Raw genomic sequence first — 26,854 nt, forward strand, 5'->3', positions numbered from 1 at the left:
AGAATGTTACACATACGTTCAGAAAACAATGAGGAAGGCCAACAGTATCTGGCCTTCATTGCAAGGATGCAGCAACAAAGATGTCTTGCAACAGTTGCATGGAGCCTTTGTTAGACCTCACCTGAAGTATTGTATACAGTTTTGGTCTTCTTAACTAAGGATAGATGCATTTGACAGAGGGTGTGCAATGGAGGATCACCCTCCTTGGGATTGTAATATTTTGGAAGGAGTGATTGAGTCGAATGGGTATGTATTCCCTAGCGTTGCATAGAATGAGGAATAATCTTACTGAACGTTCCAAAATTCTTTCTGAATGCTACAGGACAGATTTGTATAACATACTTGCCCTGCTTGGTGAGCATAAAACTTGCGAATAGAATTTCAGGATAAGGTTTGATCCATTTAAAAGAGAATGAGGAGGAAGTTCTTCAGAGAGTCATGAGTCTTCAGAATTCTTTAACCCAGAAGGCTGTGAAAGGTCAGTCACTGAGCACAATCAGGACATAGAAATAAGTTATTTAGCATTTTTTTTAAAGTTATTATTCATTTTGTGGGATGTGGGCATCACTGGCTGGCCAGGATATACTGTCCATCCCTAGTTGCCCTTGAGAAGGTGGTGGTGAGCTGCTTTTTTGAACTGCCGCAGTCCACTTATTGAAGGTTGACCCACAATGCCATTAGGAAGGGAATTCCAGGATTTTGACCCAACGATAAAGAAGGAACAGTGATATATTGCCAAGTCAGAATGGTGAGTGACTCCTTGAAGAAGTTAAAGGTGGTGGTGTTCCCATGTATCTCCTGGGCGTCACTAAGCAGGTGCTGCTTGAAAGCACTGTTAATGACATCTTGCATCACTTTACTGATAATTGAGAGGAGATTGATGGGTGGTAATTGGCTGGATTGGATTTGTCGTGCTTTTTTATGTACAGGACATATTTTGGCAATTTTCCACATTTTTCTTCGAGATAGAAGGTGTCGTGGTTTCGGAAGGTACTGCCTGAGGATCTTTGGTGAATGTCTGCTGTGCATCTTGTAGATAGTACACACTGTTGCTACTGAGTGTCAGTGATGGAAAGAGTGGATGCTTATGGATGTGGTGCCAATCAAGCGGGCTGCTTTGTCCTGGATGGTGTCAACCTTCTTGAGTGTTGTTGGAGCTGCACTCCTCCAAGCAAGTTGGGAGTATTCCATCACACTGCTAACATGTGTCTTGGAGATGATGGGGCTTTGGGGAGTCAGGAGATGAGTTACTTGCCACATTATTCCTAGCAGGTAAAAACAATGACTGCAGATGCTGGAAACCAGATTCTGGATTAGTGGTGCTGGAAGAGCACAGCAGTTCAGGCAGCATCCAAGGAGCAGCAATATCGACATTTCGGGCAAAAGCCCTTCATCAGGAATAAAGGCAGTGAGCCTGAAGCGTGGAGAGATAAGCTAGAGGAGGGTGGGGGCGGGGAGAAAGTAGCATAGAGTACAATGGATGAGTGGGGGAGGCGATGAAGGTAATAGGTCAGGGAGGAGAGGGTGGAGTGGACAGGTGGAAAAGGAGATAGGCAGGTAGGACAAGTCCGGACACGTCATGGGGACAGTGCTGAGCTGGAAGTTCGGAACTAGGGTGAGGTGGGGGAAGAGGAAATGAGAAAACTGTTGAAGTCCACATTGATGCCCTGTGGTTGAAGTGTTCCGAGGCGGAAGATGAGGCGTTCTTCCTCCAGGCGTCTGGTGGTGAGGGAGCGGCGGTGAAGGAGGCCCAGGACCTCCGTGTCCTCGGCAGAGTGGGAGGGGGAGTTGAAATGTTAGGCCACGGGGCGGTGTGGTTGATTGGTGCGGGTGTCCTGGAGATGTTCCCTAAAGCGCTCTGCTAGGAGGCGCCCAGTCTCCCCAATGTAGAGGAGAACGCATCTGGAGCAATGGATACAATAAATGATATTAATGGATGTGCAAGTAAAACTTTGATGGATGTGGAAGACTCCTTTCGGGCCTTGAATAGAGGTGAGGGAGGAGGTGTGGGCACAGGTTTTACAGTTCCTGCGGTGGCAGGGGAAAGTGCCAGGATGGGAGGGTGGGTTGTAGGGGGGCATGGACCTGACCAGGTAGTCACGGAGGGAATGGTCTTTGCGGAAGGCGGAGAGGGGTGGGGAGGGAAATATATCCCTGGTGGTGGGGTCTTTTTGGAGGTGGCGGAAATGTCAGCGGATGATTTGGTTTATGCGAAGGTTGATAGGGTGGAAGGTGAGCACCAGGGGCATTCTGTCCTTGTTACGGTTGGAGGGGTGGGATCTGAGGATGGAGGTGTGGGATGTGGACGAGATGCGTTGGAGGCTTCTGACCTTCTATTGTGGCCACTGTGTTTATGTGGTGAATCTAGTTGAATTTCTGGTAAATGATAATGCCCAAGATATTGATAGTGGGGGGTTTCAGTGACAGTAATACTATTGGTTATCAAGGGAAATGGTTAGATTGTCTCTTGTTGGTATGGTCATAGCATGGCTTTTGTGTGGTGTGAATATTACTTACCACTTGTTAGCCCAAGTCTGGATGCTGTCTGGATCTTTTTGCATTTGAACATGGATTGCTTTAGTGTCTGAGGAGTTGTGAACGGTGCTGAACATTGTACAATCATCAGTGAACACCCCCATTCCTGACCTTACGATGGAGAGAAAGTCATTGATGAAGCAGCTGAAAATGGTTGGGCCGAGGACACTACTCTGAGGAGCTCCTGCAGAAATATGCTGCAGCTGATATGGCTAACCTTCAACAACCATGGCCATCTTCCTACACATCAGGTATGACTCAAACCAACAGAGAGTTTGCCCCCAATACCAATTGATTTCAGATTTACCAGGGCTCTTTTACTAGTACCATGCAGCCTTGATGTCAACGGCTGTCTCTCTCACCTCACCTCTGGAACTCAGCTCTTATGTCCATGCTTGAACCAAGGCTCTAATGACGTCAGGAGCTGAGTGGCCCTGGTGGAACCCAAACTCGGCGTCATTGAACAGGTTATTGCTCTGCACTGTTGATGACACCTTGCATCACTTTACTGATGATTGACAGTAGACTGATGGGGCTGGAATTGGCTGGGTTGGATTTGTCCTGCTTTTTATGTACAGGATATTCTTGGGCAATTTTCTAAATTGTTGGGTAAATGTCAGTGTTGTAATTGTACTAGAACAGCTTGGCAAGGGGAGCGGCCCAATTTGAAGCACAAGTCTGCAGCACTACAGCCTGAATGTTGTCAGAACCCATAATCTTTGTAGTATCTGGCATTTCCAACCCTTTCTTCATTTCATGTGGAGTGAATTGAATTGGCTGAAGACTGATATCTGTAAGAATGGGGACTACTGGAGGAGGCCAAAATAGATCATCCACTCGGCACTTCTGGCTGAAGATTGTTGCTAAACCTTCAGCTTTACCTTTTGCACTGATGTGCTGGGCTCTTCCATTAGTGAGGATGAGGATATTTGTGGAGCATCCTCCTCCAGTGAGTTCTTTAATTGCCCACCACCATTCGATTGGATGTGGCAGTTGAGAGTCAACCATATTGCTGTGGATCTGGAGTCACATGTCGGCCAGACCAGGTGAAGATGGCAGATTTCCTTCCCTGAAGGACATTAATTTTTCTGACAATGGATTGTCGGGATGGATTTTTCTGACAATGATCTGATAATGATCAGAAGATTCTTAATTCCAGACTTTTTATTTAACTGAATTCAAATATCATCATCTGCCGTGGCTGAATTCGAACTGAGTCCCCACAACATTATTTGGGTCTCTGGATTAATTGTCTAGCTGTAATACCATGCATTCATTGTCTTCCCTCCTGACTAAATAACCAGATAATGTAGACGTAGTTCCAAAAAGCGACATTGAGGTAGATGATCAGCTTTAATAAAATATAAACAATGGAACTGGTTTGATGGGTTGAATGGCCTATACCTATTCCTATATTCCTAGCAACCCAAGGTCCTGAATCCTCAATTTTCATGTTTTAGATGAAATATGAACACAGTTCAACAGAAGGCAAAGAAAGGCTTGTAGTACCATCTGACGATTGTTCATTACCAGCGATACCAAGAATAATGAAAGTCATATCCCAGCTGAAAGAAGAAGCTGAGTGACAAAGACAGCCACTGAGCAAGGGGAAACAAACTCAGAAATGCAGTGATGCAGAGAAGGCTGAATTGTAGATCTTATTAATGATACTGCATGTTTCTAAATAAAGGCTGTGGCTCAAAGTTTTGGGTGAACAATAAAACACATCAGTGACAAATTCTCATGGGACACATGCTGCATATTTTAACCATGACTCAAACAAAAGCAAAGTTGCTTTGGCTTTTTTCGAGGACAAATTGCAAATTGTACATAAACCACAGTTTCTGTCTCAGGTTAGCAGACCATAGTAGTATTGCAAATAATTTACAATGGCTGTCCTTGTTACAAGTCCTCAGGATATGCTCTCTTATTCTTAGATAGAGAGTCATGAAACACAATCTCTGATCAAGGCAGAAACTAGGCCATTAACAAAGGGTGAAGAAATGAACAATCTATTGGGTGAAGAGCAGAGAGGAACCACTAATAATTCACATTCAGTAAATAATAAAAAAAAAAGCTAGTACCACACAGTTCACCTTGTTACAATTCAATTTCTGTCTCTTCTGGTAAATAATAAAATCATGGCACACTCATCCCTCCAGCAAAGAAAATGCAAATTTTTGGGTGCTTCTTCTGTGAAATTTTGCTGATTATTGAAGCATAAATTAGTTTTGCTTTCAAAGGAAATTTACTTTTCACTACTTCAGGTGATAATTTCGATACAAACTCACCCTAAAGAAGGCTTGCTCTGATGTTATATATCTACATAATTGAGGGTGGGCTCCAAACTCAAATTTATCTGTCGTCCTGGAGGTGGTCAGTAGAACATCAATTGACCGGCTACCTTGCCTCAGGTTACATTAGTTGGATGGAACCAGCTCACCTTAAGCTGTTTCACCCACCTCAACACCAACGTCAAAATGGAATGTTATAAAGTGTGAAGTTTACCAATTCTTGATGGACATGAACATAGGCTTTGGAGGTATACCATGATGATAGCAGATCACGTGACCGGGAGCTGCTGGAAGAGGATGTTTAAGAAGCCTGTTCTATCATAGTTATGCATATTGTTTTTAGTGAATGGAAGTTCATCATTTGTACTAGCCGAGTGTTCAGATCTCATATCTTAAGCTCTCAGAAAAGTGAAATGTTTTTGTTTCAGATGTGTATGAATTACTTGAAATTAATAAACAGTTTCTTTTTTTGATCGAGTTTGTTATGCTTTTATAAAGTTCATCAGTACCTTAAAAGGTTAACTGATACCCCAAAATAATCCCACTCTTCAACTACATAAATGTCTGCTCATGGGAGAAGCTGAACAGTTTGGTTGCTGCTATTTCAGTACCAAGTTCCGCATAGCTAAAGAGTAATCTGTACCATGTTTAGCCTGAGGTCTCACAAGAGATTACCATCCAACTTGATAAAACATAACTCGCAACTGCATTCTATGGTGGAACTCTTTTGTTTCGCAAGATTGCTTTTCTCTTCTGCCGAACACTGTGTGGCTATCATTCCCTATTTGGCATCAGTAACTTGGACCCATATCAATTAAAGGGATTAGTTGCAGTGATTCGACCTGAAGGGATCGCAGATGATTCAAGTGCACATGACAACAAAGCATACCAGCTGTGAGCAACAGCTTCAATGACTGCTCTTTAACATGCCAATTTTCTCTTTCTGAAGAGGTTTCATCATCTGGTTGTATAAGCCAACTTAAAACAAAAACAGAGATTGCTACAAAAGCTCAGCACATCTGGCAGCACCTGTGGCGAGAAATCAGAGTTAATGTTTCAGGTCCAGTGACCCTTCCTCAGAACTCATGGTAGCTGGGAAACAGCTGGTTTTTATGCAGAAGATAGGATGGGGAGATGGGGTAAGGAGTAAATGTTAGCTGGAGACAGACCTCAAAGAGAGAAAAGAATAGTTGGATAGACAAGGGAATGGATAACAATTAGCCTGAGAGAATGAACAGCTCCTCTCCATTGGGGAAATGAAGCATAGACTCAGTAACATTTTGCAGAACACCTACGTTCTGTCTGCCATAAATATCCTGAGCTTCCTGCTGCCTGCCACTTCAACAGACCATCTTGACCCCTGTCCAACACTTCTATCTCATACTTGCAGCATTACCCTAGGAAAACGCAGTATCAGCTGGAAGAACAACACCTCACTTTCTGTTTGGGAACTCTATAGCCTTCTGGACTCAATATCAAATTCAACAATTTTAGGGCTTGAAGCACTTTCTCCCATGCTGTTATCCCAAACCCCACATACCAGGTCTTGTTATCACATGGTCTGCTATTACACACAACCCATTATTCACCACTAATCGTCCCCATTAACAGCTCTTTGGGGTCAATTCCCCAACCTATTGTTTACTCCTTACCTCCTCCCCCCACCCTATCTTCTGCAGAAAAAAACAACTTTTTTCCAAACTACTGTCAGTTCAGAGGTAGGGTCACTGGACCTGAAACATTAAATTTGATTTCTCTCCACAGATTATGCTGGACTTGCTGAACTTTTCCAGCAATTCCTATTCTTGTTTCCGGTTTCCATCCTCCGCAGTCCTTTAGGTTTTTATTTAAATCTTTGCAAACTCATTTTAATCGAAAGTGATGCAACAACAGACATTGCATCTAAGAAAACAGCATGCTGGAAAATACTGCAGAAATGTGAAATACAAGCAATAAGTGTTGGAAATAGTCAGCAGGTCAGGCAACATCTTTGGAGAGAAATGAAGTAAATACTTCAGGATCTGATGAAAGGTCATATTGACCCAAAATAGAACCATTTATTTCCCCAGTTGCTGTCTGACTGGTTCAGTATTTCCAGCATTTTGTTTTTTCACTTTGCACTCTGCACAAGAATGATGCATGGTGACAAACACAAGCAGTGGTAATATAGCAGCCATGCATACAAACCAAAGTGCACACAGCAGGTGTAGAAAGCGATTATATAAAATCTAGTCATATGTTCTGAACCCATGAACAATCAACAAGATGACTGTGCAATGAAAATCTTAAGAATAACCTGATTAAGGAGGGCCAAATGCATTAAACATTTATAAGAACATATGTGAAGAAATTAACAGAGCTTTAATACTTTGTGCTGAGAGAATATTCATGTTGTTGTCCTGGGTAACGGTATATTTGATGATAGGGGATATATGGGACTCAAAATATGTCATGATTAATAATGGGCAGGTTACAAGCAACCATTATTTGAAGCAGACAGCTACAAATCTCTGACCTTGAGGCATGTGGTTAAAAGTTTGATTTATGAGAGCCTGTTAAAAGTGTCATAGGGTTTGCACAAATTCTTCTCTGCAATTTCAGACCTGATCCAGTGCTACCTGCCTATATTGTTTCTGTCAAAACTTCCATGCAGATTTTCTCTAAGAGACGAGACAAGAGTACAAACTACACTAACATGCCACACGGATCCAAGACTCCTTTTAGAGTATGGGAGCAAATTCCTGCAGATGCTGGCATCTGAACTGAAAAAAAAAGTGCTGGAGATATCCCTTGTCAATATTCTGTGTTAGAAACACAGTAACACAAGAAGCAGGCCATTCAGCCTCCCATTTGATCATGACTGATCTATATTCTCATTGCATTTATCCATCAAAAAATTTAAAAATCATCATATTCAAAGAGAACAACAGTGTCCCTTTCTCACCAGTGGTGCTCTTCCTTCACTTGATAGTTTCACAGGAGTAATAAAACAAAATGAAAAATAGTCAAAGTAACTTAAGAAAATAAATTTGCAATAAATCTCCCACTAAGTTAACAGAGATGAAGCAATTGTATTCTGTTTTTTAATTCATTCATTTCGAGGATGTGGGCATTGCTGGCTAGGCTTCCATTTATTGCCCATCCCTAATTGCCCAGACGACAGTTAACAGTCAACCACACTGCTGTCACATGTAGGCCAGACCAGGTAAGGATGGCAGTTTCCTTGCTTAAAAGGGATTAATGAACCAGATGGGTTTTTCTGACAATTGACAGTGTACTTATTGGCATCATAAGACTCTTAATTCCAGATATTTATTGAATTCATATTCCACTATCGGCCATGACAGGATTCAAACCTGGGTCCCCTGGATTAAAAGTCCATGTGATAATACCACTGAGCCATTGCCTCCCCCATTTTTGCAAGTTGAGATGTGAAATTTTCCTTTCAGGGAAGCATAAAAAAGAAATTTGTTTTCCAAATAGTGACAAAGATTACGAATCTCCATGAGGCAGAGATCTGGGCGTCCTCATGCTTCAATCATCAAAGCTTAAGATTCTGGTATAGCAAGTAATTAGGAAAATTAATAGGATGTTATTGATTATTACAAGAGGAATTTAACACAAACATAGGAATGCTGCAATTCAATTTTACAAGGCAGTCATGAGAGCATATCTGGAATGCTGAGGAACACAGGTCAGAAACTAGGGATAATGTGGCGACTAACTCACCTCCTGACACCTCAAAATCTATCCACCATCTACAAGACACAAGACACGAGTGTGATGAAATACTCCCAACTTGCCTGGATGGGTGCAGTTCCAACAATACTCAAGAAGCTTGACACCATCCAGGACAAAACAACCCACTTGATTGGCATTATATCTACAGGCATTCAATCCCCCACCACCGGCGCTCAGTAGCAGCAGTATGTACCATCTACAAGATGCACTTCCGAAATTCACCAAAGATCCTTCGACGCACCTTCCAAACCCACGACCATTTCCACCTAGAAGGACAAGGGCAGCAGGTACTTGGGAAACACTACCACCAGCAAGTTCCCCTCCAAGCAACTCACCACCCTGACTTGGAAATATATCCTCATTCCTTCACAGTCACTGGGTCAAAATCCTGGAATTCCCTCCTAACTGGTATTGTGGATCAACCCACAGCAAGTGGACTACAACAATTCAAGAAGACAGCTCACCACCACCTTCTCAAGGGCAAATAGGGATGGGGGTTATCAATGCTGGGCAGCCAGTGACGCCCAAGTTCCACAAATGAATATTTTAAAAAATGCATAGTATTGGTAACCTCATGTGGAGGAAGGGTAAAAATGCTTTGGAGAAGTCCTATCAAATACCTTAGAGGAAGCTGACTTATGAAGAAAAGCGAGTCAGGTGAGGCTTGGACCAGCGAGACTTTAGGAAATTATTATGGCAACTTTATTGAAACATACAAAATTCTGAGGGGTCTTAATTGGGTACATGTGAAGAGGATATTTCCTTTTCTGAGAGAATCTAGAGAAATGGGTTGCTGCTTAAAACAAAAGGGGACACTCATTTAAAACAGAGATGACATGATTTTTTTTCGATAAAGTGTGGCACTGGAAAAAGCACAGCAGGCTCGGCAACATCGGAGGAGCAAGAGAGTCAAAGTTTCGGGCACAACCCTTCATCAGGACTGGGGAGGGGGAGGGGCCTGAGAAATAAATGAGAGGTGGGGCTAGGAGAAAGGTATTGGGATGTTGATATGTGAGCGAAGGTAGCAGTTGATTGTGATAGGTTGGTGGGAAGTGTGGAGTGGATAGGTGAGAAGGAAGATGGACAGATAGGACAGGTCATGGAGGGAGTGGGAGGGGGAATTGAAATGGATGGCTACAGGAAGGTGGGGTTGGTTGGTGCGTAAAGACCAGAGATGTTCCCTGAACCATTGCACAAGTTTGCCCTCGGTCTCTTTGATGTCGAGGACACCACATCAAGAGCAACCAATGCAGTATCGAGGAAATGCAAGTAAGTCTCTGCCGGATTTGGAATGGAGGTGAGGGGGGGAGGTGTGCACGCAGGTTTGCAACTCTTACAGCAGCAAGGGAAGGTGCCAGGTGTGGAAAGAGGGTTGGTGGGGGAGTGTGACCTAACAAGGGAGTTGCAGAGGGAACAGTCCCTCTGGAATGCAGATAGGAGTGGGGTGGGAGATATATTTTAGGTGGTGAAGTCTGACTGTGTTTTTTTCTAATAATAGAGGGTTTCAGAACTCTCTTCCTGAAAATCCATCCACTTCTTGAATATTTTTAAGCAGAAGTGGATAGATGCTTTTTAAGTGAGGGGGTGAAAGGATATCAGGGACAGGTAGGAATGTGCAGAAAGGTTACCATCAGATTAGTCATGATCTTATTAAATGATGGAGCAGGCTCGAGGGGCTGAATGCACCTAATTGGTAGAACATAGTATTTGGTTTCATAACTGAAACTTCCTTTGATCAAGAGGATCTGGAATCCCCAATAGAAATTGTTGTGACTGACAAATATATATGGAGCAGAGCAAACTGATGGGACAAGACTGAGAAAAAAAATTACAATGCTGGCAGAAAGAAAGTCCTTAAGCAGCAACATAAATCAAATTCTTTTCTGTTGCTGAGATTTAAAGCTTGAGCTATCAGGAAAGGCCAAATTATCTATTCATTTGCAATGTTCCTCACGTACATGCATTATACATAGGTCATAGAGTCCTCAGGATGTACAGCACGGAAACAGACCCTTCAACCCAACTTGTCCATACTGACCAGTTTTCCCAACCCAATCTGGCCTCCTCTGTCAGCACCCCTTAGGTCTCTTTTATATCTTTCCCCTCACACCCTAAATCTATGCCCTCTAGTTCTGGAATCTCCCACCCCAGGGAAAAGACTTTGTCGACTGATCCTATTCATGCCCCTCATGATTTTATAAACCTCCACAAGGTCACCCCTCAGCATCCAATGCTCCAGGGAAAACAGTCCTCGACTATTCAACCTCTCCCTATAGCTCAAATCCTCCAACCCTGGCAACGTCCTTGTAAATCTTTTCTGAACCCTTTCAAGTTTCACAACATCCTTCCAATAGGAAAGAGACCAGAATTGCACGCAATTTTCCAAAAGCAGCTGAACCAATGTTCTGTACAGTCGCAACATGACCCCCAACTCCTGTACTCAATCCTCTGACCAATAAAGGAAAGCATACTAAATACCTTCTTCACTATCCTATCTACCTGCGACTCCACTTTCAAGGAGCTCTGATGCTCCTCCAAGGTCTCTTTGTTCAGCAACACTCCCTAGGACCTTGCCATTAAGTGTGTAAGTCCTGTTAAGATGTCCTTTCTCAAAATGCAGCACCTCGCATTTATCTAAATTAAACTCCACCTGCCACTCCTCAGCCCATTGGCCCATCTGATCAAGATCCCGTTGTAATCTGAGGTAACCTGTGAGTATCGATGATACAAATATCTCAGCAAGAGGCACAGCAATTTATTAGGATACGCCTGATCAGGTCCTGGGGATTTATCCACTTTTATGCATTTCAAGACATCCAGCACTTCCTCCTCTATAATATGGACATTTTTCAAGATTTCACCATTATTTCCTTACATTCTATATCTTCCATGTACTTTTCCACAGTAAACACTGATGCAAAATACTTGTTTAGCATCTCCTCTATCTCCTGCAGCTCCATTTGACTTAAAACAGCAAGTTCAAGTGTTTTAAATACTACATTTACCAGTCTTGAGAGCCATTGACATATAAAGTATTTTTCAAAAAAATAGTAAGATCATTGGCAAAGAGAAACCGTCACTAGCTTACCACATGCAAAACTTGAAACATTTATGTGCAATGAGGAACATATCTCAAAAACAAAATATTTAAATGTTTAAACCCCTGAAAACAGCTTGTCACGTTTAGGTGAACTAATGTAATGTACAAACTATAAGCTATCACGTAATGTAGTGCAACGGATGTTATTGCACCAGTCAAGCTTATGAAACAACTTTGAAAACATAGTATTTTCACAGCTAATCTTGTAAACAGTGTTGTTTTAATGTTGCAAGATTAATGCATGTTCTAAAGGATTTTATAAAATACATTTATGTATGTAATATATTGTTGCAAACAAATTAATGGGTGCAATGTTTAGAGCATTTAACAAATATAGCATTAAATTCATGCACCTCATTAATTTAAGATTATGAACCAGTGCTATTCAACTGAACCTAACTGGGGCTGTTAATTTCGTAGAATATGGAATCCATTTAAAGGCAACCTAGATCTTTTCAAGTCTTTGGCAACAGGAAAATTTCAGTGAAAATTCTGCATGCTGACAGACACAAACAGAAGCTGTGGTATACCTTTGACTTCATAATCTTGTTGAGTGAATTGGAACATCCACAAAACGGCACAGGTTGAAGGTAGCTGATGTGGTGAACGCCAAGACTGGGCTTAATTGAAAGAGAGAGCACTGACACTGTCGACAGGAGAGGAATTCTTCAGATTACTCTCTTCTCATTTGCTTCCAATCAACTCTGACAGTTCACTGCACTGATGGGCTGGCTCCACATCCACTTGTTTTATCTTCCCATTTCACTTCTTCCTCCCACAGTATCTCCTAGAAAGTGCTATTTGGATGGCAAGTTGTGGAACATGCAGAAAATGATTTCTTCTTGCTCGTCAGTCTTCGTGTGAAGGTAATGAGCTGCTAATACCACACAAACAGAGTGTCAGTGACTTGCCAGATGGCTGTGTGTAGAGTAAACATAATCATAACGGTGAGGTCATTGGAGCAGTTTAAAAAGATTTAGAGCCACAGAGACTTTCACTGGCACTAGCAATCCAGTACTGAGCTCCAAATCTCACAGCAAAGAGAGGTGTAGAGATATGATTGACACGCTATTGAAATGTAAATACTTTAAACTTTACATCCTGCAAGGCCACCTGCATCCTTTCATCGCAATCAATGGAAGTCTTTGCTGCCACTCTGCCACCACCCCAATTTGGAAACCCAAATTGACAGTCCAGTAACATTCCCTTACATTCAGTAATTCAGAACAAATACATTCAGTGAAACAGTCCTTAATGCTTTTTGAGAAGATTTGTTGCTCAAGTTGACAATAAGTATGTAAGTTAGCTCGCTGAGCTGGAGGGTTTTCTTTTTAGATCACATTACAGTGGGGAAACAGGCCCTTCGGCCCAACAAGTCCACACCGACCCGCCGAAGCGTAACCCACCCATACCCCTTACCTAACACTACGGGCAATTTAGCATGGCCAATTCACCTGAACTGCACATCTTTGGACTGTGGGAGGAAACCGGAGCACCCGGAGGAAACCCACGCAGACATGGGGAGAACGTGCCAACTCCACACAGTCAGTCGCCTGAGGCGGGAATTGAACCTGGGTCTCTGGCGCTGTGAGGCAGCAGTGCTAACCACTGTGCCACCGTGCCATTTGTTTTCACATTTTTTGTCACCATGCGAGGTAACATCATCTGTGAGAGTCTCCGGTGAAGGTGGTTATTTCCTGCCTTTCGACTTATAAATCTTGGTTTCTTAAGGTGGTCCACTACATCAGTGACACCTTTGTCATCACAAAAGGGAACACATTAGAGGAAACATACAACACCATTACAATATCCTAACAGGCATAATATTTACAAAAGCGGAGAATGACTACAGACTCCCATTCCTAGACGTGACAGTTGAACGTACAGTTAACGAAGAGCTTCAAACCAGCATCTACACAAAAACAACACACATGGACCAAATACTTAACTTCAGAAGCAATCATCCCAACACCCACAAATGGAGCTGCATCAAGACATTATTTCAATGAGCTACATCACACTGCAGCACCCAAGAACTGCAAAAAGCAGAAGAAAAATATCTATACATTTTCAAGCAAAACGGGCATCCAATAAACACAATCCGCCAATTCCTCAGAAACAAACCCAAACACGCAGACACAATGCAACCAAAAACTAGAGCCACATTACCTTACATCAAAGAGTTACCGATCAGCTAGGAAGGATTTAAAGAGAGAGTTAAGAAGTGCAAAGAGAGGACACGAGCAGTCTTTAGCAAATAGAATAAAGGAGAACCCTAAAGCTTTCTATAGGTATGTGAGGAATAAAAGGATGATTAGGGTAGGAATAGGGCCAATCAAAGACAGAAGTGAGAAGTTGAATGTGGACCCTGTGGAGATCAGAGAGGTGCGAAACGAACATTTCTCATTGGTTTTCACTCAGGAAAAGGAGAATATTGTAGAGGAGAAGAATGAGATATGAGATATTAGACTAGAAAGGATTGAAGTTAGTTACGCGCAGGTGTTATCAATTCTAGAAGGAGTGAAAGTAGACAAGTCCCCTGGGCCAGTTGGGATTTATCCGAGGATTCTCTGGGAAGCTAGGGAGGAGATAGCAGAGCCTTTGGCTTTGATATTTGAGTCGTCATTGTCTACAGGTTTAGTACCTGAGGACTGGAGGATTGCAAATGTTGTGCCCTTGTTCAAGAAGGGCAGCAGAAATGACCCAGGTAATTATAGACCAGTGAGCCTTACTACTGTTACAGGAAAAGTTTTGGAAAGGATTATAAGAGATAAGATTTATAATCATCTAGCAAGCAACAATTTGATTTCAGATAGTCAACATGGTTTCGTCAAGGGCAGGTCGTGTCTCACAAACCTCATTGAGTTTTTGAGAAGGTGACCAAGCATGTAGATGAGGGTAGGGCAGTTGACGTGGTATACATGGACTTCAATAAAGCCTTTGATAAGGTTCCACATGGTAGGTTTTTGGAGAGAATGCAGAGGATGGAATTGAGGGTGATTTAGCAGTTTGGATTAGAAACTGGCTTTCTGAAAGAAGTGGTGGTTGATGGAAAATATTCAGCCTGGAGTCCAGTTACTAGTGGTGTGCCACAAGGGTCTGCTTTGGGATCACTGCTGTTTGTCATTTTTATAAATGACTTAGACACAAGCATAGGTGGATGGATTAGTAAATTTGCAGATGACATTAAAGTCAGTGGAGTAGTGGACAGTGTGGAAGAATGTTACAGGTTGCAGGGGGGCTTGGATAAATTGCAGAATTGGGCTGAGAGGTGGCAAATGGAGTTCAATGCAACTAAATGTGAAGTGATGCACTTTCGAAAGAATAACAGGAAGGCAGAGTACTGGATCAATGGAAAGATTCTTGGTAGTGTGGATGTGCAGAGGGATCTCGGAGTCCATGTATATAGATCCCTGAAAGTTGCCACCCAAGTGGATAGTGCTGTTAAGAAGGCATACGGTGTGTTAGTTTTCATTCATAGAGGGATTGAGTTCTGGAGACGCAATATCATGCTGCAACTATACAAAACGCTGATGCGGCCACACTCGGAATATTGTGTATAGTTCTGGTCCCCATATTTTGGGAAGGATGTGGAAGCATTGGAAAAGGTGCAGAGGAGAATTACCAGGATGCGGCCTGGTCTGGAGGGAAGGTCTTATGAGGAAAGGCTAAGAGACTTGAACCTGTTCTCATTGGCTAGAAGAAGGCTAAGAGGGGATTTGATAGAGACATACAAGATGTTCAGAGGATTAGATAGGGTAGACAGTGAAAGTCTTTTTCCTAGGATGATGACATCAGCATGTACTAGGGGGCCTAACTACAAATTGAGGGGTGATAGCTTTAAGACAGATGTCAGAGGCAGGTTCTTTACACAGAGAGTGGTAAGGGTGTGGAATGCACTACCTGCTAATGTAGTAACTCAGCCACATTAGAGAGATTTAAACAATCCTAAGATAAGCACATGGATGATTTTTGGATAGTGTAGGAGGACGTGCTGAGAATAGTTCTCAGGTCGGCGCAACCTCGAGGGCTGAAGGGCCTGTTCTGCGCTGTATTATTCTATGTTCTAAAGACATATCAGAAATGACTTCCAGACTCCTCAGACCCCTTGGCATCATGGTAACCGACAAACCTACCAACACACTTCAACAGCGACTAATAAACACACACATCCTGGGAGAGGTGAAACAAGGATACACATGAGAATTCTTAGAGGCATGTCATTCGAACCAGGACTCCATCAATAAACACATCGACTTAGACCCTATCTACCTTCCCTTGAAAAAAGAACCAGAAATGACATCACCCACCTTAAGAAACTAAGACTTAACTATAAATAGAGAAGCAGGACATATCACCAGTGCTTCACCAGAGACTCACTGAAGATGTTACCTCGTATGGTGACAAAACATCTGAAAACAAACCTTCAGCCTCAGCGAGTTAACTTACATACTTATAGTCCTTAATCTTCATCAGCACATTGTACAAAACAGAAAAATGCTTGCCCAATCAGTCAAAAGGCTAGCTCAAAATCAAACTGACATGAATACTTCGAGACTTACATTGACAAAGGTGAGGATCCCCTTAAATACTTCTAAACCGTTTCATCTTTCAATTCCTTTTTGAAGTAAATGAGGTAAACCATTTAGGACTGAGATGAGGAGAAATTTCTTCACCCAGAGAGTGGTGAGATTATGGAATTCACTACCATAGAAAAAGCAGACAAGGCCAAAGCATTGTGTGATTTCAAGAAAGAATTAGAAGCACTAGGGTTCCCCCTTGCCTCCATTGCTCAGACCTTTGAGTATAGAATTTGAAACGTCATGCTGAGGTTGTACAGGATGTTGGTGAGTCCTCTTCTGGAGTACTGGCTCTGGTCACTCTATTGTAGGAAGGATATAATTAAACTGGAGAGGGCTAAGAAAAGGTTTACCAGGATGTTTCTGGGAATGAAGGGCTTAAGATATAAAAATAGGCTGGAAAGGCTTGAATTTGTTTTCGCTGGGGTGCAGGAGGTTGAGGGCTATCCTATTGAGGCTTATAAAATCATGAGGGGCAGAGATAAGGTGAATGACAAGGGTCTTTTCCCTCTGGTGGGGGGGCTCAAAACTAGGGGACATATTTTTAAGGTGAGACACAGGGAGTGGTTCGAGTGTACAATGAACTGTCTGAGGATGTGATGGATACAGATACAGTTGCAAGGTTTAAAAGACATTTGGATTAGTTCATGAATAGGAAAGGTTTGGAAGGATATGGGGCCAAATCCAGGCAAGTGGGACTCATTTTGTTTGGGACACGGACAGCATGGACTGGTTGGACTGAAGGGTCTATTTCCATGCCTATGACTCGATGGATTTATGATTCTATAAAAACAGGATATTGAGATAAATGACCAGTGTTCAGGCGAAAACAAAAGACAACTCTGATGAATAAATTTAAAAATGGAGACTACTGTTATTTTGAAAGTTTATATCAGCCACTTTAACATTGCCCTCGTGATTGAAACTGTAATACTTCACTTCCCATTATAAATGTGAGGGCTGCCCACATTCTTAATTAACATAAACTTGGTGCCTATGGTTTATAGTTGGCATAAAATGGCTAAAGAAGATCGTTAGCTGAATTATGGCCTTTATATTCGTAATAAACATCTCAGAAAAAAGCCACACAATAGGATCTTACTAAGAAGCAAAAATGTAGTCACTGGTTCCACACAGATAGTTTTGATAAGGGACATCCTTTAGATTGTTGCCAAGACCACCGCTTCCTCGATCGTGGCCAAAACCACCGCAAAGGCTGCCTGTCGCGTCACTTTTGGCCCAGCGATGGCTGCTACGTTAGCCACTTCCGCCCTCAGCAACGTCACTCATTGGAACACCACTGATGGAAGTACTGCTGCCAAAGACACCACGAGTATCACATGGGACGTCACTTCTACCCCGCAGATGCCACCGAATGTACTGCTTACACACCCCTGACACCACCCCCTCCCCTCCACCAGGGTGAGCATCACTTCCTTTGGTGACATCACCCACGATACCATGACCACACCCACTCCAGAGACAGTCTCCGCCCCCAACTCCTACTCTACACCAGATTATAGTCCCCAGGCTTACCGCGTCTTTTCCATCTCTCCAGACCTCCCCCTCACTGAGGATGAACGATCTGACCTCAGTAAAGGTCTCACCTTCATCCCACTATGCTCCCGGATCAACAAATTCCATACACATTGTGACTTCAAATTTTTCTTCTGCCACCTCCATACTTATTTTTTCCATCAGGATTCCTACCCACCCTCTGAGGACCCCTCCTCCTGCCTCCAACACACCCCATCCATGTGGACTCTCAATGATGGTCTATTATCTTCCCTCTATCTCTTCATTTCTAACTACCGCCATGACATTGACCACCACAACATGTTCACCCATCTCACTCACTCCAACCTCCCATCCTTGCAACGCGCAGTCCTCTACTCCTCCCACTCCAACCCCAATCTCACCATTAAACCAACGGATAAGGATAGCCGCAGTGGTAGTTTGGCGCACCGATCTCTACATGACTGAAGCCAGGTGTCAACTCACAGACACCTCCTCCTATTGCCCCCTCAACCACAATCTCACCTCCCATCACTAAACCATCATCTCCCAGACCATCCACCACCTCATCATTTCAGCCGATCTCCCACTAACAGCCTCCAACCTACTAGTCCAAGAAAACCACACCAACCAGTTCTACCTCTTACTTAAAATCCACAAACCAGTCAACCCATTGTCTCTGCCTGCTGCTCAATCAAACGTATCTCCTCATATCTTGATACCACCTTGTTCCCCTTCATCAGGAATTCCCCACAGATATTTGGGAACATCACCCATGCCCTCCACCTCCTCCATGACTTTTGTTTCCCCAGTCCCCAACACCTCATCTTCACCATCGACATCCGGTCCCTGTACAAGTCATGCACCATGGTAAAGGCCTCTAAGCCTTATGTTTCTTCCTCTCCCACTGGCCCAACCAGTACTCTTCCACTGACACACTCATTCAATTGGCTAAACCAGTCCTCACCCTCAACAACTTCACCTGCGAATCCTCCCACTTCCTTCAGACCAAAGGGGTAGCCATGGACACATGCATATGTCCCAGCTATGCCTGCCTCTTCACAGAATACCTGGAACAGTCCATCCTCCATAGCTACACTGGCATTATTCTCCACCTTTTCCTTCTCTACATTAATGACTGTATCGTCGTCACCTCGTGCCCCCATGAGGAGGTTGAACAGTTGATCAACTTCACAAAACCCTTCCACCCTGAGCTCAAGGTCATCTGAACCACCTTGTGAACTCCCTTCCCTTCCTTGATGTCTCTGTCTCCATTTCTGGCAAACAGTTCAACATGGACATTTACTTCAAACTCACCAAATTCCACAGCTACCTGAACTACAGCTCCTCCTCCACCCTCTCCTATAAAACCTCTATCTCTTACTCCCAATTCCTCCGTCTCTACCGTATTTGCTCCCAGGAGGAGGAATTCCACTCCAGAACATACCAGCTGGCCACATATTTCAAGGAGTACAATTTCCCCTCCTCCATGTCAGCAAGGCCATCCAGCACATCTTCTCCACTTCCCGCAACTCTGCCCTTGAACCCCACCCCTCCAACTGCAGCAAGGATAGAACCCCACTGGTCCTCACCTTCCACCCATCAAACTCCGGATACAATGCATCATCCTCCGCCATTTTGGCCACTTACAGTCGGACGCCACCATGAGAGATATGTTTCCCTCCCCATCCTATTCAGCATTCTGCAGGGATTATTCCTTCTGTGACTCTCTCATTAGGTCCCCACTCCCCCCGCCCCCCCCCCACCCCCCACCAACCCACCTTCCATTCCCTGCACCTTTCCTTGCCACCACAAGAGGTGTAACACCTATGCCCACACTTCCCCCCCCTCACCTCCATCCAAAATATCCTTCCACATCCATCAGAGATTGTGCTGCACATCCAAATACTTCATCTACTGTGTCTGTTGCTCTTGAGGTAGTCTCCTCTACATTGGGGAGACAGGACACCAACTTCCTGAGAACATCTCTGGGACACACACACCAAAAAACCTCAGTGCCTTCTGGCCGATCACGTCAACTCCTCCTCCCAAGACATGCAAGTTCTGGGCCTCCTTCATCGCTAAATCTTAGCTACCTGATGTCTGGAGGAAGAACGCCTCAACTTCCACCTTGGGACCCTGTAACCACACAGCATCAACATCAACTTCACCAGTTTCCTCATCTCCCCTCCCCCCCCACATTATCCCAGTTCTAACCCTCCAACTTGGCACCATCCTCTCGAATTGTCGCACCTCTCCATCTTCCTTCCAACCCATCCTCTCCACCCTCTGCTCCGACCTATCACCATCACCTCCCCACCTGCATCTACCTATCACCTTCAAAGCTGCCTATCGCCCAGCCTCACTCCCCCTCCTATTTATCTCTCAGCGCCCTTCCGCCCCAGCCCCACATTTCTGACAAAGGGCTTATGCCTGAAAGGTCAGCCCTCCTGCTCCTCGGATGCTGCCTGAGCTGCTGTGCTTTGCCTGCGCTACACTTTTCTCCAACACCTGCAGTCCATACTTTCTCCACATCCTTCAGAAATACTGATAGAAGGCCCTCTTGCAAGCTCATCCAAACTTTGCTTTATAATATGAGATGGAAGGAGAAAAGTCTTGACTTACATTAGTTAAGATCTTTCAGATAATTGGAATCATAGCTCCATGCACAATTAGATCTGTACGTCATGAGGATTTAAATGTAACAGACATTAAGGGATGTAATTGAATTCCTGTGGACAGACTGCCTTAGACAGTAGGGAAAAGCTCCCAGACTTTTGGCAGGGACGATTGAATAGCAGGTGCATATTCAAATGTGATTGAATAAGATGCATTGTGAAAGCCCAAGGATGGCTGATAACAGTGTCTGGCCAATGAGGTCTGGTCATGAGATCATGTCAAGACCACCAAATGTTCATTAACTGATCACACAGTCAAATGATTGACCTGATTGGATGTATATCTAATCAATCAATAACATAAATGGTTTGGAAACTCAAAGGTGGATTGAAAACAAATGCATAAAAGATTTTATCTTCCTTTGTTCAGTGAAGAAGCTTCTGGACCTCCAGAGGTATATTTTTCCCAATGGTGTAACATCAATAAACTCTTTAACACTGCAAGTGCACTGTAGGTACTGAATGCTTCATTTAGTTATTCTGCATCACCAATCAGCCATGCTCATAATGAACGGTGAAGTTGGCTCGAAGGGCCTATTCCTGCTTTTCATTCCTATGTTCCTGTGTAACTATGTGAAACCCAGTTATTAATTCCTCCTATTTTGATTTGCTGGGCAGGGTTAGTGAAGTAATGAGGTAAAAGTGTACTGATCCCAAAACCAATTTCATAAAAAATGACCTTGGTTCAGGGGCTTGTTCTTCATCACCAAATATAACCAATCCTGTGCTTTCTTGTAAGCAGCTGCTGTAGATGTTTATTGAACATCAAAACTGTTTGTGGTCACATATACTTTCAGCCCAGGTAACCATGTTGCTGTATTCAGCTTTGTGGCAATCATTTTCAACCTTGAAAATGTGAGAGACAAATAATATTTTCTTTCACAGTTGTGGTTTCAAAAAGTACAGTCACTATTTGCTACACAACAGGACTTTTCTTCTGATAGTAGACTCAAGTTTAAAGTGAAAAATCTCACCTCCGTCCAATAATTTTTTTTATATCATATATCATTTTAAACAAATCAAAATGTCAGACATATTGTTCTCCAATCACAACACCTGACAGTCTCTCAGTTGGCTGCAAAGGTTTTGTCTCCTTACACTTACAAGTACTTGTCAATCTTTGCATGAAGAACTGCTTTAACTCCCATTGGTTACAACTCAGCATCTCTGCTCCTACTTTTTATTGCATGCCTCAAAATAGCACTTTCCAACTTTCTCTCAACTTCTGGAACATTTTGATAAATTCTCCTCTTCAAAAAGGGGGGAAAAGCTCATTTCTCTAGCCTATCCTCACAGATGTATCTTCAAATATGAGGAATCAGTTTTATGACTCTGCCTTGCACTCCAGGTAGAATCATATGTACACCTTGAACTGACCAATGCACTGTACATTTTTACACTATTACCTTCAAAATTAGTGAGTGTTGTGAAGATTTGTAGCTCAGGCTGAGGTTTTGGATGTAGTTTTGTTCGCTGAGCTTGAAGGCTCATTTCCAGATATTTTGTCACCCTACTAGGGAACAGTCGGCCTGAAGACCACTGAAGATGTTACCTAGTAGGATGACAAAATGTCTGGAAATGAAACTTCGAACTCAGTGAACAAACCTACATCCAAAACCTTCAAAATTATATTTGACCATCTGATTGCTGATCTGCAGGGACTGAATATATTACTCTTAGACAGCCAATGGACATCTCTCAACTTTGCAATTCGTTTGTTCAATCCGAAAAAGAGAGAATAGCTTTCTTCTGGTATTTTCTAGTTACTCACATATTGAGTTTTCATTGTTCTGAACATTTACAAACTTTATCCAGTTTATTCTGTAGGTGCTCGGTTACCTCATCAGATGTGGCCTGTCATAATTACAGATTACTAATTTGTGTTGGCTTGAGGCTGGGGGTCTTTGTTGCCACTAATCCTCCTTTCAGTGCTGAGAAGAAGGACCTATCTAATTATCTGTAGTAAAACTTAACCACAACAGAGAATCTTAACAAGAAGAGACAGTTGCACAACAATTTAGAGTCTCGTGCATGATAACAATCACAGATACAATTAACAAGAACTCACTCATAGCAATTAGAACCATTGATTTGGAGCCAGGTGCCCTGCAAATGTCTCAATTGGATTTTGGGCAACATTAACAATTTATCTACTCGAAGTTTGTCAACAACTCTTTCATAACTTTTATCTGATACAAAACTGCCAACCCACACAGAAAATAAAAAGGGTGTACCCAAATGCCTTCAAGAGAACAAGAAACTGATGCAGTAGTGCCATTCAAGGAAGTAATGTAGTCACTTCTGATGATTCCAGGTTCTGGTAGACTTGCTCATAATGCAGCATCTCGGGGGCCAATAGCTCAGCTCCCCTTATAGTGCAGGTCATAGCCATAAACTCTCACTGCAGGATGTCAGACTGAGCCAACGAGATCAATACTTGCTTCATGCAGTGCTCACATCACCTTATTAACTCTCAAGCAATTCCTGCAAATTAATCAGTCCGCAAACAATTAGGATTGATGAGACCCACTCCGTGGGTATGACAGTGGCTCCATGTACATTGAATGTGCTATCATCTCACAGAACAACAACATGCATGCTCTCACCAAGGTTATTTCACCTGTGTCCTAGCAGTTGCCTTTCAGTCAATCAGCCCAAACCTGATTTTTTTTCTTTTTGTTCCGGTCTTGACATAAGCAGGCACAGACTGCTTCAGTATCAGGAGTTGTTGTGAATGGAAAGGATTATATAGTCATTGCCCATCTGGTGTGCATTCGTGGGCTACACTTAAGTAGTCCCAGCATCAGAAACATTGTAATGAGCACATAGAAGACCTGCTCCACAATGGTCTGGAATGTTCTATTCTTCTCATTATATATTTATTCAGAGAACACGGTTTCACCATCACAGAAACAAATCTGCCTAAACATTATTACACTCTCTCTGTGACAATAGTGTCCTTCCCAAACTAAGGGGACTAAAACTGTAACAGTCCTCCAGGTGTGGTCTAATAAAGGTTTCATTCAACTGAAGCAAGTCATTGTTCATCTCATACTCAAATCCTCTTGTCATACCTTGCCAATAACCTTCCTAATTCCCTGCTACACCTGCATGTTGGCTGTCGTGGACTTATTGACATGGACACCTCGGTCCCTTTATGTACCCCTGCACTTTCTAACCTCTCATGTTTAAGAAACACTATAAGCATCTGTTCTTCTGACTAAGTCACATTTTTTCCACATTACATTCCACTTGCCACATTATTCCTCACTCATTAAGTTTGTCCAAATCCTTTTGAAGCTGTTTTGAATTTTCCTTACAGCACAAATGGCCAGTAAGCTTGACTTTGTAAACTTGGAAGTATTCCATTTGGGTCCCACATCCAAATAAAATAAAAAAATATGTGAACAGAATGGTGCCAAGTGCTGATCCTTGTGGTACTCCACTTTGTTTTCTGCCTGTTGATCATTCTGGGTTTGTACAAGTGCACTAACTCATATCTTTTACAGTTTAAGAATGCATAGGAGAAGGTGAGGACTGCAGATGCTGGAGATCAGAGCTGAAAATGTGTTGCTGGAAAAGCGCAGCAGGTCAGGCAGCATCCAAGGAGCAGGAGAATCGACGTTTCGGGCATGAGCCCCTCTTCAGGAAACCTTCTTCAGGAAACCTTCAGCCTGAAGAAGGGCTCATGCCCGAAACGTCAATTCTCCTGCTCCTTGGATGCTGCCTGACCTGCTGCGCTTTTCCAGCAACACATTTTCAGCTCGAATTTAAGAATGCATACCAATCTCCTATGAGAACTTTATTGAACGTTTTGTGGAAATCCACGTACAACATTTCTCCAGACCCCCTTTATAAAAGTTATTTCAGTGACATCCTCAACAAACTCCAGCAGAATCATCAAAAAATTTCCCATTCACAAAGCCTTGCTGATTGTGCTCAATCAGATTTATTATTATCCAATTCCCCACTTATTATGTCTTTTATATTGAATGCTAGCATTTTCTCTACCACTCACATCAAGGTAATAATGCTGTCATTTTCCGTTTGCTCTCTCTTCTTTCTTAAAAAGTGGGGCCACATTTCCTATCTTCCAACCTAGTCCAAACCTATAGCATTTTGGAAGATGATCACCAATTCATCCACCTTCACCACAGCTTTCTTTGTCAACATACTGTTGTGTGGAATATCAAGATGCAGGAAGTTTTCAATTTTCAATCCTATTAATTTCTCAATTAGTTAACACTAATTTCCTTCAATTCCTAATTCTCCCTCATCACTTGAATCTCTAATTCTGGCAGATTTATTGTATTTTCCTCAGTGAATATAGAAACAAAGTGATAATTTAGCTCCTCTTCCATTTTGCTATTCTCCATTATAAATTCTCCTAACTCTGCCTGTAATACCACACTACTCAATACTTTCACTAACATCAAGATCTTAAAGAAATCTTTAGCAGGGGCAATGGCTCATAGCACTAAGAAATTTTTATTCTTTTCTATGTAGCTTCCAAATACCTCTCCTAATACAGGAGCGAAAGGAGCACAGCTCAGATTAAATGCTCACCTTTATCAGGACTGTGATTCAGTCTAGAGGATGCATGATCAAGGCATGTCTTCCCACTTTCCACCAGCACAGTGATAGTCACCTCAGTGCACAAAGTATCTAGTGTAGACTCAGGGTCATACTCTGGTGAGCACAACACAAAGATAGGATCTCACCAAGAAGAGGAAGAAATAGTTTAAGCCTCTGACACTTCCAAGAACAGGAACTTGATCTCCCTTAAGCTGCACCAACCCTGAGATAGATGAAGAAGGTTGAAATGCACACTATCAGGGAAGAGGAGTAACAACTTTGGATACCGTAGAGATGTCTTGCCACACTTCCTGTCCTCCACCATGGGCCCAAATGCTTCTATCCGGAAAGACCTAGGAGGTTACTGAACCTGAACCCATGAAAGAGCCACCGAATGGGCCAGTGCGCTCCAGGATCCGGAGTGCCTTGGGATAGCCAATAAAAAGTTATCTGAAGCAAGAAGGCAAAGCAATCAGCTGTCTTACTCAAAATGAGCTGAGGCTGCCATTGCAGTAAGAGAACAATTAAGACGTATTCTAGTTACGTTGGCCGCACAAGTGTCAATCATCCACTCAACATAGCATTTGAACAAATTCAACATCTTGTCCAACAGTTCTGTTGACCCTTTCAGCTGAGAAGGCTCTGATTATTTTGGTTTTACTTACAGACTAACCTGAAGAGCAATGATGGGACCTGGAAGTTCACACATTCATCATGTGCGGCAATGCAAAGAGCTTTGGGGCACTTCAAAGGGAAATTGTATCTCACTAACTTGATTGGGTTGTTGAGGAGATAACCAAAAAAAGTTAAAAGGGATCTAGGGGCAACTTATTGGTGGTGCACATGTGGAACGAGCTGCCAGAGGAAGTGGTGGAGGCGGGTACAATTACAACATTTAAAAGACACCTGGATGGGTGCTTGTGTAGGAAGGGATTGGAGGGGTGTGGACCAAATGCTGGCAGATGGGACTCAATTAGTTTAGGATATCTGGCCGGATTGGACAAATTAGACCAAAGGGTCTGTTTCCATGCTGTGTAGCTCTATGCCTCTAAGTCAATCAGCAGATTTTGTTCACTCTCCATCTCTGTGATAGAAAATACTCATGGTAGATGAAAGTTTGTGTCTAATCAGTGCAGCATGTAATCGTCCATATCTCCATACTGATGCTCTGGAAAGAAACCTAAACAGAAGTTAGTGGCGCAAATGCTGAGATTTCAACTATTTACAATCCATATCAATGACATCAATGATGGAACTGAATATATGGTAACTAAATTTGCCATGCCAAAGCAGATCAAAAATTAAATGGTCAAGATGGAGAGCCTGCAAGAGGATACAGACAGGGTAAGTGGACAAAAGTGTTGGCACATGGCTTGTAATGTGGGAAAATGCAAATATGTCCACCTTAGCAGCAAGGATAAAGCAGTGTATGATTTAAATGGAGGGGGAGGGGTGGATTGCTGAAATTGATGTTACATGAATCTCAAATTTCAATGCAGGTAGCACAAGTGAAAAACACACAGAATTTTAATGTTTGGGGAATGTCATGGAAAGGCAAGGAAGCTTTATTGAAGTTGCACTTGACATTGGTAAGATCACATCAAGAATAATGTCACCTTGTTTACAAAAAATTGTATTGGAAGAGAAGATTCACATGATTCAATTCTGGGATGAACGGCTTATAAAGAAAGGCTGAACAGATTGGGCCTATCCTCATGGAATTTAAAAGAATGAAAGGTGATCTTACTGAATTCTACAGGATCTTGAAGGGATTTGGTGAAATAGATATTGGGAAAATCTTCCTCTGATGGGAAAGAGTAGAACTGGAGGACAGGG

The 26,854-nt window shown here is 42.7% G+C and overlaps 1 protein-coding gene across 8 annotated transcripts in view; it reads right to left on the bottom strand.

Moving 5' to 3' along the window:
* LOC122559093 (contactin-4-like) overlaps nt 1-26,854 on the bottom strand; it is a 2,514,776-nt gene that overhangs the window by 2,114,910 nt on the left and 373,012 nt on the right. Inside the window, exon 1 of one of the 8 annotated variants that reach the window (XM_087994464.1) lies at nt 12,201-12,527. The exons of the other annotated variants lie outside the window; for them this stretch is intronic. The gene's annotated coding sequence lies outside the window, so the exon portion shown is untranslated. Of the gene's footprint in view, nt 1-12,200; nt 12,528-26,854 lie in introns of those variants that run through there. 8 annotated transcript variants of the gene reach the window in all.

This window comes from Chiloscyllium plagiosum, unplaced genomic scaffold (genome assembly GCF_037043375.1).
Source record: "Chiloscyllium plagiosum isolate Xiang-an unplaced genomic scaffold, Cpla_swu_hap1 HiC_scaffold_14, whole genome shotgun sequence".
Lineage (NCBI taxonomy): Eukaryota > Metazoa > Chordata > Chondrichthyes > Orectolobiformes > Hemiscylliidae > Chiloscyllium > Chiloscyllium plagiosum.